Source organism: Drosophila melanogaster, chromosome 2R (assembly GCF_000001215.4).
Source record: "Drosophila melanogaster chromosome 2R".
Lineage (NCBI taxonomy): Eukaryota > Metazoa > Arthropoda > Insecta > Diptera > Drosophilidae > Drosophila > Drosophila melanogaster.
In genome coordinates, this window is record NT_033778.4 from 2,025,936 (window position 1) to 2,043,828 (window position 17,893).

Sequence of the window (17,893 nt, forward strand, 5' to 3'; positions counted from 1 at the left end):
TTGATTTAAACTTTTGTATATTTCCCTCTTTATCCTTTTTGACGCGAAAGACCCACTTAGATCCTATGGCCTTCTGTCCTGGAGGTAAATCACACAATGTCCATGTGTTATTGGAAACGAGAGCATCATATTCTTTCTGCATTGACGTCTTCCAGTCTTGGGCATGCTCGCCCCGTAAAGCGTCTCCAACGCACTGTGGCGTCTCAATGTCTTCAATGTAATTGAGGCTGTTGTATTGTTTTCTGGGTCTACCGGACTTACCACTGCGAATAATTTTTGGTCTGCCGGGTCCACGTCGAGGTGCGTTGCTTTCTTGCTCTTGTACGTCTGGTACGATCTCCTCCTCAGTGAGAATTTGCTTTTCATCGCTTGCGCTTACAAACTCCTCCTCCTCTTCACCGGAGTCACAGCTGCTTAAGAATTACTGCTCTGCTCGACCACCATGGGCATAGCCGGCCGCTGCTGCTCTGGTACTTGGATGTTTGACTCAAGGTGAATGATGTTTGTAGCGAAGTCATTATTTTGTTCCGAAATAGTGCATTTTTTAGATTCAAACTCACCCTCTACAAATTTGACATCACGACGTGCAACAATGATACGTTTTTCCCGATCGTATAAACGGTAAGCTTTAGCTGTTGAAGAGTATCCTACAAATATATACTCTTTTCCTTTTGCCTGGAACTTGCTTTTTCTTGTCTTATCCAGTGCAAACGCGCGAGATCCGAACACTCGCAAATGTTTAACGGATGGCTTCCTATTTTGCCATATTTCGAAGGGTGTAGCGCCCATGAGTGCTTTGGAAGGGCACCTGTTACGCAAATATGAAGCTGTGGACACGGCCTCGGCCCACAAAAACTCCTCTAATTTCGCATGAATCAGCATACTTTTGGCCATCTCGACGATCGTTCGATTAGCGCGTTCCGCGACGCCGTTTTGTTGTGGTGTATACGGAACCGTTAATTGCCTTTTGATGCCGCAGGTGTTCAAATACTCTGTAAACTGCCGGTTTACATATTCTGTCCCGTTGTCACTTCGCAAAGCTTTTATTTTCTTGCCCGTTTGGCACTCGACATATGATTTGAACAATTTGAATTTATCAAACACTTCGTTCTTCGCATGCATAAAATATATAAATATTTTCCTTGAATAGTCGTCTATGAACGTGACGAAATACTTGTTGCGCCTAAAGAACTAACATTCATTGGCCCGCACACGTCACTGTGAACTAGTTCCAGTACACTTTGCGTAGCTCTCTCGCTATTCTGTGGGAATGGCAATACGTGTATTTTTGCCATATTGCATGTGTCACAATTAATATTCACCGACATATTTTTAACGTCCATGCCAATTACTAGCTCTTTTTCTTTGATTTCTTTTAAACATTGAAAATTTAAATGACCAAACCGATTGTGCCATGTTGCCATGCGAGAAGAATCATTCAACAAATGAACCGCACCGTTTTTAGAGCTACTTGTAAATAAATACAAATTGTCTTCTTGCATTGCTCTCATCATCACTTCACCTTGTTTGTTTTTTATCACCGCCGCCTTTTTATCAAAAGTAGTTATGTTTTCGTACTCCGCGGACTTGCTCACTGATAAAAAATTCATATGCAATGATGGAACGTAAATTACATCTCGTAATTCAATGTTTACATTTTGTGATTTAAGCATAACAGTCCCGATGCCGCTCGATTTCACGAACTTATTAGCTGCTAGCATAATCGATGTTTCCTTATTAATGAAAGATGTAAACAATCCCTTGTCACAACACATATGCGACGTGGCACCACTATCAACACACCATATGTTTTTCCTTTGAGTGGTAGCACTAATATGCATCAAGCAGTTTGATTTCTCCTTGCTTTCCCCTAGTTTTTTATGCCTCTCTTTGTTCGGGCATTCTCGTGCTCGGTGACCGAATTTCTCGCAAATGTAGCATTTGCCCTTGAAACTATGTTTTTCAAGGTTATTTTCTTCGCGTTGTTTTTGCTTTGCAGTTCCATGTAATTTTGTATGTACATACACGGCTTGGACAGAACCTTCGCGATCGTCCCTCTCTTGCTTGCGCGCTCCTTCTTCCAGAAGCTTCACTTTTACCGTTTCGAACGTCGGCAGCGTGTCGCGTGTTTCGATCGCTACAACGAAATTTTCCCACGAATTTGGTAAACTGGATAACAACATGATGCTTTTTAATTCATCATTAATTGTTATGTCCATCTCAGCTAATTTGTTGACTGTTTCAGCAAATTTATTGACATATTGAACAACGTTATCCCCTTCAAGCATTCTCAGCCTTGATAGTTTTTGATATAACTGCACTTTTCTGATCGGGCCACCTGGCAAATGTACATCACACAATTTTTTCCATGCGTCTGCTGCTGTTGTGCATGCCTTTATATGCATTAACTGCGTTGCTTTTAAATTTAAAAACTTGCCAGGGCCTTTTGATCGAGCATATTCCATCTTTCGGAATCTTCAGAGCCATCTTCTGGCTTTACATATTGACCACAAACGACTTTCCATAGATCTGCTGTTATAAGCACACTACGCATTAAAATGCTCCATACGTCGTAATTGTCGTCGCCTAATTTTTCTATTTGAATTGACACACTCATTTTGTCGAATTCCGCAAATTAGTTTTTATTTATTTCGAGTTTCAACCGGACGCGTGTTAGTCCACTTAATTACTTTGAATTATTCAAACCGAAAACTTAGCTTACTGAAGGCCCATAACCAACTGTTAGTGATTTACCGTACGATCAGGACAACCGTTATGTGCTTCTAGACCGACCGAGCAAATAAACACAGGAACGTAGTGGTGTAGTTGACGGTTTAATTGAAACTGAGTAATAGGAATTTCACAATGACTTCTTAAGCTATAATTGAGCGTTGCCAGATCAAAACATATAAAGCTTATTTAAATTATAACGTAATTTCAACACTTCCTCTTATGCTATATATATGTGATGTAAAACGAAAATTTATATTAATCCAAGCAACTTAGCAAAATTCTGTTGCTTTTGCTTACACAAGCCTTTCGTTAGTACATCTGCAACATTTTTATCAGTGGGTACATATTCAAGAATTATTTCATTACATTCTACTTTTTCACGAACAAAATGATACTTAATATCTATGTGCTTAGTGCGTTTATGGTGTACTGGATTCTTCGCAATATGATGAGAACTTATGTTGTCGCCACATATGGTTATTGGTCCATCTAATGACCATCCAATCTCTAAAAGCAAACGGCGAAGATACACCGCTTCTTTTGCAGCCGTGGATAAAGCAACGTACTCTGCTTCTGTGCTGCTCATGGCGACGACGCTCTGCTTAGCTGAAGTCCATGAAAACGCACTGCCTCCAAGGAAGAATGCATACCCTCTGTATGATTTGCGATCTGACAGGTCGTTTGCCCAGTCTGCGTCGGCGAAGCCCATTACCTGTTCGCCGGACTTGCTGTATGTGATTTTGAGATCAACCGTGTCTGAAAGGTATCTCAAAACATGTTTCGCTGCAGTCTCGTCTTCACTGTGTGGATCAGTATTTCTTTGCGACAGTTTGCTCACTGTATGCAAAATGTCTGGTCGGCTCAAGACTGCTAAATGCATAAGGGAACCGATTAATGATTGAAATTGTGTTACCTTGACACAATTCTCATTTCTACAACCCATCTTATAACCAGGGTCTAGCGGCGTAGCTGCGGGACGACAATTTTGCATGCCATATTTATCCAATAGGTTTATGATGAACTGCTTCTGGCATAGCGAAATCGACCCTCTTGTACTTTCTCGTTGGATTTCCATGCCAAGGAAATAATTTAGTTGGCCGCCATCATGTATGTCGAATTTATTTGCGATCTTCCTCTTAATCGCGCTGATCTCGTTCTCGTCGTAGCTGATGATGATTAGATCGTCGACATATACTGCAATGTAGCTGTGTTGTTGCTGCTGCTGCTTTGCGTACAGACACGCTTAATTTTTGCTGCGCTTGAAACCAATGCTCTTTAAAACTTCGTCCAATGTGTCATTCCAGACACGCCCAGACTGTTTAAGTCCGTAGATCGCCTTTTGAAGCTTTAATACTTTGTTTGGATGCTTCTCATCAATGAAGTTTTGTGGTTGCCTCATATACACTTCTTCTTGAAGTCTGCCGTTTAAATATGCGTTTGATATGTCAACCTGGTGCATGCATAGCTGTTTTTCTGCTGCTATAGCGAATAGCATTCTGATGGTTTCGTAGCGGATTACTGGAGAAAACGTTTCCGAATAGTTGACGCCCATCTTTTGCCCACAACCTTGAGCAACAAGTCTTGATTTAAACTTTTGTATATTTCCCTCTTTATCCTTTTTGACGCGAAAGACCCAGTTAGATCCTATGGCCTTCTGTCCTGGAGGTAAATCACACAATGTCCATGTGTTATTGGAAACGAGAGCATCATATTCTTTCTGCATTGACGTCTTCCCGTCTTGGGCATGCTCGCCCCGTAAAGCGTCTCCAACGCACTGTGGCGTCTCAATGTCTTCAATGTAATTGAGGCTGTTGTATTGTTTTCTGGGTCTACCGGACTTACCACTGCGAATAATTTTTGGTCTGCCGGGTCCACGTCGAGGTGCGTTGCTTTCTTGCTCTTGTACGTCTGGTACGATCTCCTCCTCAGTGAGAATTTGCTTTTCATCGCTTGCGCTTACAAACTCCTCCTCCTCTTCACCGGAGTCACAGCTGCTTAAGAATTACTGCTCTGCTCGACCACCATGGGCATAGCCGGCCGCTGCTGCTCTGGTACTTGGATGTTTGACTCAAGGTGAATGATGTTTGTAGCGAAGTCATTATTTTGTTCCGAAATAGTGCATTTTTTAGATTCAAACTCACCCTCTACAAATTTGACATCACGACGTGCAACAATGATACGTTTTTCCCGATCGTATAAACGGTAAGCTTTAGCTGTTGAAGAGTATCCTACAAATATATACTCTTTTCCTTTTGCCTGGAACTTGCTTTTTCTTGTCTTATCTAGTGCAAACGCGCGAGATCCGAACACTCGCAAATGTTTAACGGATGGCTTCCTATTTTGCATTATTTCGAAGGGTGTAGCGCCCATGAGTGCTTTGGAAGGGCACCTGTTACGCAAATATGAAGCTGTGGACACGGCCTCGGCCCACAAACTTTTGGCCATCTCGACGATCGTTCGATTAGCGCGTTCCGCGACGCCGTTTTGTTGTGGTGTATACGGAACCGTTAATTGCCTTTTGATGCCGCAGGTGTTCAAATACTCTGTAAACTGCCGGTTTACATATTCTGTCCCGTTGTCACTTCGCAAAGCTTTTATTTTCTTGCCCGTTTGGCACTCGACATATGATTTGAACAATTTGAATTTATCAAACACTTCGTTCTTCGCATGCATAAAATATATAAATATTTTCCTTGAATAGTCGTCTATGAACGTGACGAAATACTTGTTGCCGCCTAAAGAACTAACATTCATTGGCCCGCACACGTCACTGTGAACTAGTTCCAGTACACTTTGCGTAGCTCTCTCGCTATTCTGTGGGAATGGCAATACGTGTATTTTTGCCATATTGCATGTGTCACAATTAATATTCACCGACATATTTTTAACGTCCATGCCAATTACTAGCTCTTTTTCTTTGATTTCTTTTAAACATTGAAAATTTAAATGACCAAACCGATTGTGCCATGTTGCCATGCGAGAAGAATCATTCAACAAATGAACCGCACCGTTTTTAGAGCTACTTGTAAATAAATACAAATTGTCTTCTTGCATTGCTCTCATCATCACTTCACCTTGTTTGTTTTTTATCACCGCCGCCTTTTTATCAAAAGTAGTTATGTTTTCGTACTCCGCGGACTTGCTCACTGATAAAAAATTCATATGCAATGATGGAACGTAAATTACATCTCGTAATTCAATGTTTACATTTTGTGATTTAAGCATAACAGTCCCGATGCCGCTCGATTTCACGAACTTATTAGCTGCTAGCATAATCGATGTTTCCTTATTAATGAAAGATGTAAACAATCCCTTGTCACAACACATATGCGACGTGGCACCACTATCAACACACCATATGTTTTTCCTTTGAGTGGTAGCACTAATATGCATCAAGCAGTTTGATTTCTCCTTGCTTTCCCCTAGTTTTTTATGCCTCTCTTTGTTCGGGCATTCTCGTGCTCGGTGACCGAATTTCTCGCAAATGTAGCATTTGCCCTTGAAACTATGTTTTTCAAGGTTATTTTCTTCGCGTTGTTTTTGCTTTGCAGTTCCATGTAATTTTGTATGTACATACACGGCTTGGACAGAACCTTCGCGATCGTCCCTCTCTTGCTTGCGCGCTCCTTCTTCCAGAAGCTTCACTTTTACCGTTTCGAACGTCGGCAGCGTGTCGCGTGTTTCGATCGCTACAACGAAATTTTCCCACGAATTTGGTAAACTGGATAACAACATGATGCTTTTTAATTCATCATTAATTGTTATGTCCATCTCAGCTAATTTGTTGACTGTTTCAGCAAATTTATTGACATATTGAACAACGTTATCCCTTTCAAGCATTCTCAGCCTTGATAGTTTTTGATATAACTGCACTTTTCTGATCGGGCCACATGGCAAATGTACATCACACAATTTTTTCCATGCGTCTGCTGCTGTTGTGCATGCCTTTATATGCATTAACTGCGTTGCTCTTAAATTTAAAAACAAACTTGCCAGGGCCTTTTGATCGAGCATATTCCATCTTTCGGAATCTTCAGAGCCATCTTCTGGCTTTACATATTGACCACAAACGACTTTCCATAGATCTGCTGTTATAAGCACACTACGCATTAAAATGCTCCATACGTCGTAATTGTCGTCGCCTAATTTTTCTATTTCAATTGGCACACTCATTTTGTCGAATTCCGCAAATTAGTTTTTATTTATTTCGAGTTTCAACCGGACGCGTGTTAGTCCACTTAATTACTTTGAATTATTCAAACCGAAAACTTAGCTTACTGAAGGCCCATAACCAACTGTTAGTGATTTACCGTACGATCAGGACAACCGTTATGTGCTTCTAGACCGACCGAGCAAATAAACACAGGAACGTAGTGGTGTAGTTGACGGTTTAATTGAAACTGAGTAATAGGAATTTCACAATGACTTCTTAAGCTATAATTGAGCGTTGCCAGATCAAAACATATAAAGCTTATTTAAATTATAACGTAATTTCAACACCAATTGGGTTAACAAACGCCCCTAGAATATTTCAAAGAGCAATGGATGACATATTGAGAGAACAAGTCGGAAAACTTGTCATGTTTATATGGATGATATAATAATCTTTTCTAATACAATTGAACAACATTACACTGATTTAATTCAAATAATTAATATTTTACAAAAAGCACATATGAAAATTTCTCTAGAAAAATCTAAATTCTTTAAATTAGAGACAGCATTTCTTGGTTATATTGTTTCTCACAATGTAATTAAAACAGATCCTGAGAAAATTTTCACAATTATGAAGTATCCGATTCCACAAAACGTTAGAGAGCTTCGAAGTTTTCTAGGCCTCACCGGCTACTACCGTAAATTTGTCCGAAATTATGCAAAAATTGCCAAACTTCTAACCAAATACTTAGGAGGAAATAATGGAAAAATTTCTAGGAGAATGTCTACAAAAATTACAATACAGTTAGATGACCCAGCTGTTAAAGCTTTTAACGAACTTAAAGATAATTTAACAGCACAAATGGAATTAGTTCAACCAGATTATAACAAACAATTCACTTTAACAACAGACGCGTCAGATGTAGTTATCGGAGCAGTTTTATCACAGGATAATAAACCAATTACTTTCATATCCAAAACATTAAATAAAACCGAACAACTTTATGCCACAAATAAAAAGGAATTGTTGGCAATAGTTTGGGCTCTTAAAAATCTCAGGAATTACTTATATGGTGTTGTTGGTACAGAAATACAAACAGACCACCAATCTTTATCATTCACAATCTCAGATAAAAACCCGAACGTGGAAATGAAAAGATTGTACTCTTTCATAGAAAGTTTCACCCCGAAAATAATATATAAGCCCGGAACAACTAATGTCGTAGCCGACGCATTATCTCGAATAAAAATAAATAATATCACTAACAGCGATATAGAACAATCAAGCTCAGATCAAAATACACAGCATTCTGCCGAAAGTAGTTTTGAAAATGTAATACAAGAGACCCGAAAACCGTTAAATCAGTTTCAACAACAACTGTTATTAACAAAGGGGAGGTATACAATACATGAGTCATTGAACGTTTTTGATAAGACACGACATATAATTGAATATGACACGCCAGAAAACTTAATAGAAATACTAAGGGAGTATCTAAAACCAAACATAACGGTAGGAATTCATTGCACTTTAGAAGATCTTTATCATATTCAATTACCAGTAACAAATAACTTTACCAACAAATTTCTTTATACTAAAATATTTCTACAAGACGTGGAAAATAATGAAGATAAAGCTATTATAATAGAAGAGACACATAGTCGAGCTCATAGAGGTTTACATAAAAATTACATACAAATCAATAGATTATATTATTGGCCAAATTTATTTATCAAATTAAAAGAATACATAAAAAACTGTATAATTTGCAACGAAAATAAATACAACAGGCATCCTATTAAAATTCCTATTGGGGAAGCCCCTATTCTAACTAAAGAAGGAGAAAATTTACACATCGACATTTATTACGCGCAAAGTCTTATTTTCTTAACTTGTATTGACGCGTATTCAAAATTCCTAGTTGTTAAAGAAATACAAAACAAACTAAACATCGAGAATAAAGTAATGGAATTACTCCAACAATTTCCGCACGCCAAAGTAATTATGACTGATAATGAACCGAACTTTACCTCTGTCCAATTTAAATCCTTTGCACAAAGATGTGGTTTAACTCTAAATTTCGCAGACACAGTACCTCGAACGGACAAGTAGAAAGGGCACATTCAACATTAACAAAATTAGCTCGTTGTATAAAGGAAGGATTTAATCTTACTGACTATTTTGAAATAATTATTAGAGCTGCAAAAGAATTCAATCAGATCATTCATTCAACAATAAACCAAAAACCTTTTGATATTCTTTATAATGAAATTAATCACGAAAATATTTCAATAATTCTAAGGACCACACAAGAAAAAATGTTACTAACACATAATGAAGGTCGAAAAGAAAAAGAATATCATGTAGGTCAAGTTGTTTATGAAAAGAAACACGGAGAAAGAAATAAGCTAAAAACTAGATACAAAAAACAGGTTGTTAAGGAAAACTTACCTAACAAAGTTATAATCAATAACAGAAACAGAACTATTCACAAAGACAACATTAAGTTTTAACAAATACCATATTTTTTTATTTTATTAAATTACAGAAAATGCATTTCTTATTACTTCTAATACCATTCGTAATGATAATGATAACCACTTCAGAAATAATTGAATACTCCAATCACGAATTCTTCCTGTTCAAGGACAAAAAGGATGTCCTTACCTATGAATCATATGCTGACTTATTCCACGTAACTAACTTAAGTTTTTATAAAGAAAGAATCAATCTAGAATCAGGATGTGTAAGAAAGTATACAAATATACGGACAAAATGGGAAATTACTTACGAAATACAGATACTGGAATTAATTCTGCCAACTAGATCAAAAAGGGGAATAAATGAGTTAGGCACTGTTTGGAAATGGTTACAGAATAAAATAAATGATTTAATTGAAAACAATAACCAACAATTTATTATTAATTCCGGTCACCGACTATATCTCTTCGAGTGCGGACGTCTTTCCAATTGTGTGCGCTTTGCTTATCGCGTAATTACCATCGCCCAGCTTATTGCCGTTACATTTATCTTTATCATCTTATCTTCTTGACCTTACCAACGCGTACGTGCAAATCCAAAAACATTCAATATCCATAAATTTATTAACCATGGCCCCCGAGCCACTCAATTTGGGGGATAATCGCTTGCCAGTCAAAGCTAAGAAAAAAAGACCCTTTCAGAAATTACAAGTTGATTTCCCAGACCTCCCTGAAACGCAGTGCAAAAATCCGAGATATTTAGTGGTCTCATCAAAAAACTCTCCGAAAACCATATCCGACTATAACTACTTTGCCGTCCATAGAGCCCTTAAGTATATCAGCAAAGACATCACATCCATCTCTAATCTTCGCGATGGTAACCTTTTCTTGCTGGTTAACTCCAGGGAAGTAAGTGACAAATTTATCAAAGTGACCTCTTTACCTGGCTTACCGATATCGAGTGCAAACTCCACATTTACGATCCCTGTCTTATTAACATTCCGGAAAACGAAATTGTTGAGGAACTAAAATCTCAAAATTCACCAAATGATGATGAAAATTCTCTTAACGTTTGACCGTTTCACTCTTCTCAGTAAAATAACGGTTTCCTGGCACACTGTTAAGGTGTCAGAATATATACCAAACCCGATGAGATGTAAGTCTTGTCAATTATTAGGCCACACATCAAAGCACTGCAAGAACCCACCCGCCTGTGTATCATGCAATCTCACCCCCCACCTCCCCGTGCCATGCACTCGCATTTTCTGTGCAAACTGCACCGGCAAACACCCAGCCTCCTCACCCGAATGCCCACAATATCAAACAGAAAAACAACTTCTTCAAATCAAAAGAAGCAAAAAATGCAGTTTCCATGAAGCTCGCACTATATTTAAACAACAACAAAACACAACAAATAAGCCCACGCTTATCTACTCGACCGTCGCAAACCAAAGCACAGCATCCGTTATGCTTGTCAAAAAATCCCCAAACCCAGACACGATTACAAACACTGATTTGCCCACCAGCTCGACAAAACGCTCTCCGCTCTCACCAACGTATCCCACTTCTCGGACCAACTCTGTGAATCTCGAAGAGAATCTTACTTCCTCCCCAAGCAACTCTCCCAAAACTGATTTCTCTTATTTAAGAACTACAAGTAAACTGAAAACATATTGAACGATCTCGCTCCCTCAGGGCGGAAGCAAATGCTCTATTAAGACAAGCCTACAACGACGACAACAATACATTAATGACCTCAAGATCCAACTCAAACGAATCAATTACTTCACAAACCTCAAACCTACAAACAAAAATCAATACAACAGACTCAGATGACACTATGGATGATCTCGACTCCTAGTCCTGATCCTTTCACCATTAAATTCATATGCACAAACCCTTATACACACACCACAAATTATCAAAAAAAATCAACAAAATAAAAAAAAATAAAAACTTTAATCATGACAATTACTATATTACAATGGAATATCCACGGTATTTTTAATAATTACAACGAACTGACACTACTTATAAAAGACCACGCACCGATATTGTATTTTTGCAGGAAACCAACCTTCCATGTAATTCTACAAATTTTATTTTCCCCAAAGAATATAGTGGTTACTTCTACAATTTTTCTTATAACACCTCAGCCAAACAAGGAATTGGTGTTCTTATTAAAAGTAATGTCCCACATACCGTAACATTAACTCCAGCATACTCTGCTCCGCATTGCAGCTTAAATTCGAACAGGCCAATAATATTGTTAATGCGTACATCCCACCAAGTCAAAGCTTTTCATCCTCTGACATAACAGAAATTCTACAAAATCTTACTGGATCCACAATACTCCTGGGTGACCTAAACTTATGGAGTCCTTCATGGGGTTCGCCGCGCACAAATACAAGGGGTAAAAAATTGAAAGCATAATTCTTGAAAACAGCCTAATTGTTCTTAACGACGGTTCCCCGACTCACATTTCAACTCACAACACGTTCACTCACGTCGATGCCTCATTAATATCTCCACAGATAGCCCATAGGTGTAGCTGGCCTATATCAGATAACCTCCATGGAAGTGACCAATTTCCCATAACCATCCACATAAACACACCTACCCGTCCCGATAATACTTTACCCCTGCCTAAATACAAGACAGACCAAGCAAACTGGAGACGCTTTAATGAAAGTTGCGAAAAATCAGCAGCATATTGGACGGTCGGTTGCCTAAATCAGCAAGTCGCACAAATGACGAAAGTCATACGAGCAGCTGCAAACTGTAGCATTCCCTAAACGAAAAGAGTGATCCACAAAGCCAAAGTGCCATGGTGGAACGCTTACCTTCAACAGCTAAGGGACCAAAAGCAACGCTTGTTCTCGTCCTACAAAGCCAATATTAATGATACAAACCTTATCAGATAGAAAAAAGCAAACGCCCTTTCAAAAAAGCTGTACTTTCGGCTAAGCGTAACTCCCTTGAAAAATTTACTTCCAAAATCTCCCCAGTATCCTCCACAAAAAAAGTCTGGTCCGATAAAAAAACGCCTAGCCGGCATCCCTCCCACACCGTTCAAATATATCAAATCCATCTCAGGAACTCTAACTGGATAATTTGATATCGCCGAAGAGTTTGTCTTATCTTGGTCTGAATACTCTTCTGACCAAAATTTTTCAGCAGAATATATACGAGAAAAAAAACGGCATCTTTCAGAGTCCTATGCCATCGACTCACTTTCCCCATCGGCTACATCCTTAGATTCCAAATTCACATTGCTTGAAATAGAAAATACAGTAGCAAAACCAAAAGGGAAAAGCCCTGGGGCCGACAGAGTATCATACCCTTTGCTCAAAAACCTATCTCCCCACCCAAAAAAAAAAACTTTTGGACTTTTAATCAAATATTAAACACTGGAAAATACCCACATGCATGGAGATCGGCTACCATTATCCCTGTCTCAAAACCAAACAAACCTCCTTCCGATATTAACAGCTACCGTCCAATTTTATCCTGTTATCCTGTCTGGAAAAAAATACTAGAAAAAATAATAGCATAAAGACTTATCTGGTTCATTAAACGCCACATCCTAATTTCCCATAATCAAGTTGCCTTTAAAAGAAACCATAGCACGGTGGACGCGTTATTGCGTATCCAACACTTCGCGTCGAAAGCTCTTTCGACCAAAAATCACGTCTCTATCTTGGCGACGGATTTTGAAAGAGCCTTCGATCGCGTGGGGATTCACGCCGTACTTTGCAGGTTTGAGCGCTGGGGCATTGGTCCAAGACTTTATAACCTAATTGAAGCCTTCATGACCAATCGGTCCTTCAGGGTTGAATAAACAATGTCACATCGAACTCCCACATTTTACACAATGGAATCCCGCAGGGTTCGCCACTTTCGATGGTTTTATTTATGATAGCTATCGAAGATATAAATGACATTGTAACTCGGCATAAAGATATTTACATCTCACTGTACGCAGACGACGCAATAACCTTTACAAAAATAAAAAATATTAACACAGTCAGAGAAAAAATCTTAGAAATATTGCAAGAAATTCACTTGTGTGGAGCAACCTCTGGGGCCTCTCTTGCCATTTAAAAATGCCAAATTTTACATATCTGTCGGAAACAACGTTGCAACTTTTCCGACAACAACTTTTCTTTCACAGCCGCACAATAAAAGATGTAAGCTTTTTAAAAATCTTGGGGATAACCTTCGACTCCAAACTACTTTTTAAACAGCACTGTCAGACTCTAAGAAAACAACTGGAAACTAGATTTAACATTATTAAATTTCTATCATCTAAATATTCTTACATACATATTAAGACACTCATAGATATTACGCGCGCATTAATGCTATCTAAAATTGACTACGGTCAACCAATCTTCGCACTTAAAAAAGATACAAGCCCCATATCACGGAGCAGTCCGTCGCGCCACACACGCATTTCCCACATCTTCAGTAGCGTGCACATTGGCAGAATCGGGTCTTCCGAGTATCCAATCACGCGTAGAAGAAACTACATTGATGCTTATCCCGAAGCTGTACACCACGTCCAACTGCCTGCTAACCAAAGACTTCGGAGCCATATTTAAACAAAAGCGGAAATTTAAGTGTATATCAACTCTAAGACGTTGCGCCAACTACATCAAGCTACTTGACCTTCCCCTCCCTAAGCCCAGGAGGCCCTTCAAATCGCCAGCACTTTGGGGTTCCAAACAGCCTAACATAAACCTTTAAATATACAATGCTGCCAAAAAGGATACATGTCGCTTAGAATACCAAAAACGGTTTATGAGCGCACAAAAAGATCTTGGTGTGAAAAACTGGATCTACACCGATGGTTCTAAAGTCACCGGCGCAACCACTTTTGCGGTTGTTGACTGTAACCGTAAAATAATTGCAGGAGGTAGGCTTCCGTCATACAACTCCATATTCACAGCCGAAGCTTTCGCCATTCTCAAAGCATGCCAATTCGCTTCCAAAAACGCTGGTAAATCTGTTATCTGCACAGACAGCCTCTCCTCTCTTTCCGCTATACGCAACTGGAACCATAATGACCCCACAACACAAGAAGTTAGGCAAATTCTAAGTTCTCATCCAACAAAAATCACCTTACTCTGAGTTCCAAGTCATCAAGGTATCCATGGGAATGAACTTGCTGACAAAGCCGCCCAAGGGATGAGACTTACACCATCAATCCTTTTCACTCCGTTTAACTCCAAGGATCTCCAAAGTCGAATCAAGCTATACCTCATACAAAAGAAACTCTCCGAATGGGCACTCTTCATACACAGGTACCAGTCTATAAATCCGAATTACATCATGTTCAAGCCACCAACGAACGTATATAAACGGGAATGCGCGACCGTCATCCGTCTACGCATCGGGCACACCCAATCCACACATCAACACTTACTGATGAGAACGGCGCTACCAACATGCCAACTATGCGGGGACGAGCTCAACGTATTCTCGACGCCTGCAGTCAATTGCACTCAATTAGATCTCAATTATTTGGTACACATAGTCTTTTGAATTGTTTAACCCATCCTGTGAAAATATCTCAAAAATTTACAAATTTGTTGAAAAAGCTAAGTTTATTATATAAAGCAATTGACCCCTAAAAATTTCGAGTCGAAGGCCCCCGTAGCTAGTACTCATTAAATTTAATTTGAATTCGTATTGTATACTATATTTAATTTTGTTAAATAAATAAAATAAATAAAAAATAGTTTAAAGAGATAAAATCACTTTCCGATCACTTTAAAAACATTTTTATTGATCAAGAATTTCCGTTACGACAACATCGTTTACGTTTATTAACATTTGACGCACAAAACATTATTATAGCCAAAATTGATTTATTCAACACACAAATTCTAAATAATGAAGAAATTAAAGAAATATTAGATCACGAACAACAGCCTGTAATTATTGCAGACTTAATGGACATCTACATATTCAAAATTGTATTGCATAAAGATCTCTTAATTTACTATGCCAGATCCATTTTACATAATGATGGAAAATTACTAATAAGTAATCAGGTCGCAAAATGCGCAAAATACCTTTTATGGAATATCTAATTTTAAAAACGAACTTTTTAACAACTATTGTGTTATAAGTAAAGATAAGACTTGTTTTATCCGCTTAGAAATGGAGAATCAATTTGCACTTACTTAACTTGGAAAAATTGGAAAATTTCAATTTCATTTATAATATTAATTTTAATCATTTTGTATTTCATTACTATATTAATAATAAAATTCAGATATTATATATTTGTAACCAAACAAAAACGGCCAGAACTAGAAAAACCAAATAATGAGGTAAAATTTTTAACAGAATTAAATGAGCGTTTAAACGAAATTAATAATGAAGCGGGACGCGTCATTTTAGAAGGAGGAGAGTTATCCAACCCATAAACATAGCACCCTTCCACAGTTAATAAACAAATTTCAATTCTCAATCTCGTCGGCATTTCCTTTGTCTTTGTTTTTGTCATTGCCTTTGCCAGCGCTTAGCTACCCGCAAAAATAAAAAACAAATAATCATTACAAATGAATCACTAGATAAGAATAAGTGTCTTGTAATAAAGTGATAGCCACATTCCTGGCAATTCGTGCATTCGACGGGGTAATTCTATGATTTAGAAGAAACTGTAGCTTTTAATGATGTGGAACTTATGCTTTCAAACAAGTTCAATTGCGGTTGCTTTTTTAACAGAAATGACCGTTTGCTGTGTGCGAGAGCAGTGTTTAACGAGGTCTCTTGTTGGTATATATTCACTATTTGTAAATTTTCTGAGCGCAGAGAATAAACACGTCCACACGGTTCGAGTTTAGTGGTACAATACATAAACATAAACATTTCAATGCGATCTCGAACAACTATCTACTCGACCGACATCACTGCAGTTATTGTAGGTAATATTATTGAAAGTCAGCCCTGCTTAGACATTGATATGTGCAACTGGAACATACCCAAAAATCTTTAGCTCGCGGACTCAGATAGACCTACTGATTGGCCCCAGTCAAGTCAAGCTTTTGTTGGGATTGCCGCTAATGCAATTGTTTGTGGAGGTTGCAGTCGCGCAGATGTCGCGGTCTACATTGCTGCTGGGCCACCTACATCAGTGACGAAAGTTCGTAAGTTCGTCGAAGATCCTCTTATTTGTAGTCTCCGCACACCTGCCTCGCGTTCAACCTCTGTTGTCCTTCTTCGAGTTTATGGTTAGCTGAAGAAATCATCGCTGGAGTCAGTGTCCGAAACCCAATCGGCGTACCGAATTAAATGAGCTGCGTCTGCTGCGCCTTAGGAATTCTGTTAAAGGCCACGCTCTCAACGGGGGGAGGTATGTCGGGTCTCGCAGACGCCAGCAGCACCTAATTTATTTCTTCAGTTTTTGCCAACATTGGAGACACAAATAGTCAGAGGGACCTCAGCTATATTTATCTATGTGAGCTCCCTCTTGTACTCTCTCGTCTGCACCTTTGTCGCTGCGTTCTGCTTTTAATTCAATTCTACCTATCGTAACCAATGCCTGCCTTAGCGATATGCATAGCGGTGCGTTTGGCAGCGTCCAAACTTCGCAAAGAAAATAAACCAAAGTCGTCGAGCCGGATCGCCAACATCGCTTTTAATTGACGACAGTTGTACTTTATTGTGGTTTTGTAGACGGTGATCTACAAACTCCCCCAATTCGAATCAATTCCCCGAATTACCCTCTTTCATTTTGACATCGCTGACGTCATTACTTCGAGCCCAACCGATTGACACGTCATCCTCTACGTGGAGGCAAATCTGCGCGCTTTCCTTACAAGTTCCAACATTTTGCAAGCCTGGTTTACACTAGCAAATGCAAACAGGGTACTGCTTACACTGGAAAATGCAAACGGTTTGGTGACGGCTTTTCTATTGCTCACAATACAATCATTGATTGGGTTATGGCAGGCTCAAACCCATTCATTTATCGAGATGGACAGTATCCAGCCAAGCCAGGTTTTTTTTTAGACGCCAGTGATCCCACCGAGCGACATTTTGCGGACACATAACCGCTCTCAGAGGACGGTGTACCCCTTTAAGAATGTGGCGCCGCCCATGGATTAACTTTACACAAGGCCATCAACCGTCTGGTCTTATTAAAACGGAAACTTAGGCAGCATTACGAGGATTCTTTGTAGATTCAGGGGGGGGTCATATGAACCAGCTTACACCCGCTCAGACTCAAGAAAACGCAGATTTGCTGCACCACGATGTCATCAAGCTGGATAGTCTGACCACCAAGTGTCGCGTGGTCTTTGATGGATCCGGCAAGGACAGCACAGGAGTGTCGCTCAATGACCGGCTACAAGATAGACCGCCGCTTGTTTACGCTTTCGACATCATCAATTTTTACTATGCGCCGATATCTAAAAGATGTTTCGAGGGATCCGATTCTCCAAAGCCCACACCAACTTTCAACGCAATGTTTGGCTCAAGAATATGACTTACCCATTGCTCCATTTTCACC

The 17,893-nt window shown here is 39.1% G+C and overlaps 1 protein-coding gene across 2 annotated transcripts in view; it reads right to left on the reverse strand.

Annotated features, from left to right (window-relative positions):
• CG17684 (uncharacterized protein) overlaps positions 1-17,893 on the reverse strand; it is a 396,036-nt gene that overhangs the window by 159,856 nt on the left and 218,287 nt on the right. The gene's annotated exons all lie outside the window — the stretch shown is intronic.